At 36.9% G+C, this 4,088-nt stretch overlaps 1 long non-coding RNA gene across 1 annotated transcript in view; it reads right to left on the bottom strand.

Moving 5' to 3' along the window:
• Nucleotides 1–351: 351 nt before the first annotated feature.
• Nucleotides 352–4,088, bottom strand: part of LOC140515327 (uncharacterized) — an 11,195-nt gene continuing 7,458 nt past the window's right edge. The window contains exons 2-3 of the long non-coding RNA XR_011970943.1: nt 509–842; nt 352–423 (exon numbers count right to left, since the gene is read on the bottom strand). This is a non-coding gene — a long non-coding RNA (uncharacterized lncRNA). The remainder of the gene's footprint in view (nt 424–508; nt 843–4,088) is intronic.

Genomic DNA, 4,088 nt, shown 5'->3' with positions numbered 1-4,088 from the left:
TTATATCTCCATTAATACCTAACACAAGAACTTGATTTATGAATTTTTATTGAAAACAACTTTGAAAGAGTTCAGAACTCTGCTACTGCTATGATCAGTGTAATACCATTCCAACGGTCTGATGAAGGTGTCATCATCTCACCTCCTGCCAGAGTGGGCTCAAGAGGCAGAAGGAGACTACGTTTTTAAACATGGTTTTGCTTTGCTGGATTATGCATATTTTTCATAAAGGTTTGGGTTTTATGGGGGTGGACAATGAAGAGGTGAGAGGGAGAGAAAATAATTGGGAATTGAAAAATATTTTAATTTTAAGAAACAAGTGAAATAAATGTTTTTGAATGAATAATTGAATGAATTACCTCATGATCAATGCAGTTCCAGTTTCTTGTTCTTCCTGACTGCCAGACATAGATGAATCTGAAACTGCAAGAAAAATGACTCCAATTAGTTAAGTGAAAGGTGAAAACAAGTACCAATAGCAGAATTCCAAAGTTGGGTTTATACATACCCATTATTTCAATCACTTTGATGAATTTGGCATTTCAATCAACCAATGGCCCTTTCATTCAAGCAATCAGTTTGCTTTGTCTTCACTGAATTGGCCAAATGGTCTGAGAGACTCAAGACTGGTATGTATCATGAAGACATGGTGATAGAATAAAATGCACTGACTTTCAAGGAGCTTCTGAAGACCAGTTTTGAAAGCCAATCCCCAGTTGAGAAGAGAAAAACCTATAGATGCTCATATAAATTGTAGGTGCTTTCTGTAAGGCTTCTTCCAAATGACAAATTGAATTATTCGCTGAGATAACTAGAAATCAAGTTGTTCTACTGCCACACACCTGAAAAAAAAAGGACAAAGCTGATACTCTTCCAGTTAATTATCTGCTATGAAAATAAAGAAAAAGCCTCCTTAAAGTATTTTCCAAGTTTCAAACAACCACAGAAGTAAAGAAAGTTATTTCAACTCAACAGAAAAAAATCTCTACAGAATATTTATTATGTACCCAGCAATGTGCAAAAGTGGAGGGTGGAGGGGTAGATCAGTGAGAAGGGATATTTTAAAAATGCAGAAAACACATCTTATAGCCTTAAAGATTTTGTGATTGAATTGGAGAAATGAGATTAGCTTGGATTAGTGCTCAGGGTGGATGGAAAATAACAGTGGATGACTGATAGAAGGCAGAACTACTCAGCTCTAATTTCACATAGCAGAGGTGATTAGAAGAACTCTCTGCTCTTCCTTAATACATGCTTTACTTTCTTTCAACAAAAAGAATGATCTCTAGATTGTAAAGGACAGATTAAAATGGCTAAAAGAGAAATGAAACCCAAGATAAGTAGGGAGATATCAAGAGGGCACCTACTCGACATCTACATCCTAAGCCAGAGTGCTATTTATTCAGTGGGTTTGGTAATAGGTCTTACATCAAAAATAGATAATTTATAGCTAAAAGCCAAAGATATAGAAAAGACAACTTTGTCTTCATCCTTAGAGACTGATCTACAAAAATGTACATCTGACTAAGAAAGGGTGGGAAGGAAGGTGCAGAGAAGAAATTCAGAAAAAAATGTCATCCTGCTCAACCACTGGGAAATTTGCTCTTGCACCTTGATCAAAAGTTGGTGGCAATGAGCTTCCTTTTCTCTGTCAGCCTTCCTACCTTGAAGGGTCCAGGGGGAAGGGAAGGGAAGGGAAGAGATAAGTCCAGTCTGTCTGCTGGCATAGGACAAAAATTAATGGAAATCACAGCTGGTCCCCAGAGGTTGCTGTATACCCATTCCTAAATGAGGACTACCAGATGTGTAACAGAAGACACATCTGCAGTGCCTACATTTTCCCCAACACCAGTGTCTAAGAAAGACCAATAAGGAGTTTTATCTCTGTTAATTTGATCTTATTAGATTCAGTTAAAAGGCTGTCAAGATACTTTTGTATTCTGACCCTGCCACTGAGTGTGTTAACTTTTCCTTCAAGCTTTGTGCCGTAAAGAGCCAGTACAGTATTGTGGAAAGAACACTGAATTTGGAATCAGAGAACCTGAGTTCAAATTCTGCCTCTGTTTTTTTACTACTTGTATGACCTTAGCCAAGTCTCTTAATTATGTGGACTTCAGTTTCATTACTGAACAGATGACCCCTTCTAACTCTCAATCTATGATACCATCTGTGACTTCGGGCAAGTTACTTTCTATCTCTGGGCCTCAATTTTCTCATCCATAAAATAAAGGAGTTGGACTAGATGGCCTCTAAGATGTCTTCCAACTCTAGAGCTATGTTTCCATGATCTGCAAATTTGGGGAGCATGTCATTTATGCCTTTATGCCCATCAATGATAAAAATGTTCAATATACCTGTATGCTCCTCCATGCCTCTAGAAAAAGTCACTTAACTACGCCAACAGAGTCACCACAAATTTCTGTTGCCTCATATCATCCACTGTGGCTGAACATTTCTGACTAGATGTCCAATTGGCATCTCAAACTCATCTCTGTGTCTTTTATACAGGTGTCGCCCCTAAGCCTTGGCAATGCCCTCCCTCCTCACCTTTGCTTCACAGAGTCACTAACTTCCTTCACAGCTCAGGTCAGCTGCCACTTCCTATGTAAAACATTCCCTGAACATTCCAATCCTTGTGCCCTCTCGCCTCAAATCACCTCGAATATATCTATCTATGGACACGTTGTACCTCCCAGGAGAATGCAAGTTTCTTGAAAGGAAAAATGGTTTTATTTTGTCTTTGGGTCCTCAGGACCCAGTACAATATCTGACACAGAAAGATACTTAATAAGTAGAGTTGAATTGACTTTGATTGGAGGCAAAATGAATAGTGGAAAAGCTGGAGGAGGCAGGTGGGAACCAGAAGCATATAGGATGCAAAGGGCCAGATAAGGCATAGGAACCCAAACTAAACAGGGAGAATCAACTAGGCAAGCCACAGCAACCAACAAGCCAACACAAAACAGCAAAAATGATTGACACTGGTTTGTTTCAAGGCAAATTTCTACACCACCCTTCGAGGTTCTGCTAGGGGCAGGGCTCAGCTATCTAGGTATACAGCATGGAGACAGGCAAATGAGTGTGTCCAGCTGACAAAGCAGAAATAAATATTCAAAAAATAAAAAGGAACAAACAAGGAAACTACATTATGATAAAAGGAACAACAAACAAGGAAACCACTATTAATATCAGTAATAAATTTATATTTTATGTATTTGTAAATTTATATATGCTCCAAATGTCTTAGCATGTAAATTCATAAAGGAAACATCTGAGCTTCAAGAAAATATAAACAGTCAAAAGTGACAGGAGACTTCAGTATCACTCAGTTTTGGTTAAGTCTAATAGAAAGATAAACAAAAGGGAAAATATGGAACTGAACAAATTGCTGGAGAAGCTGGAGCTAAAAGACTTGCACTATCTTCTAAATAGAACTGCAAAAGAATATACGCATTTCTCAATACCACATGAAACTTTTACAAAAATTGACTGCATTATGACGTATAAAAAGTCAGAAATAGTAAGTACATATCTTACTGACCATACAGAAAACACAGTTGTTGGTTCAAGGAAAACAAACAAAAGATGCAGACCCAAATGGAGACTTAACAATGAAATCCTAAATATTGAGTGGATCAAAGAATAAATCATAAAAACAATTAATTATATGAAAGAAAATTATAATGATGAAACAATGCACCAAAATATCTGGGATATAGTTAAAGCAGTCCTTGGAAAAAAATCACATCCCTAAAAACATGGATACAAAATAGATACAAAGAGGATTAGTGTCTCCAAGTTTTATGGTAGTGATTGTAGAACATTAAAAATAAAAGGAAAAAAAGAGGATTAGTGAACTGAATGTGCATTTTAAAAATATTTTATTAAGAATGTATGTGTAGAACCTATATAAGATTGCACGATGTCTCAGTGAGAGAGGGGGGAGGGAGGGGAAGGGGAAAGGAAGGGGAAAGGGGGAAGGAGGGGGAAAAAATCTAAGATATATGGAATTGATTGTAGAAAACTAAAAACAATTAATTAATTAATTAAAAAGAAAGAGGGGAAAAAATTAAAATAAAATATTTTAT

Source organism: Notamacropus eugenii, chromosome X (assembly GCF_028372415.1).
Source record: "Notamacropus eugenii isolate mMacEug1 chromosome X, mMacEug1.pri_v2, whole genome shotgun sequence".
NCBI lineage: Eukaryota > Metazoa > Chordata > Mammalia > Diprotodontia > Macropodidae > Notamacropus > Notamacropus eugenii.
Note: the sequence above shows the minus strand (reverse complement) of the source record. Positions and strands in the feature narration are given on the sequence as shown.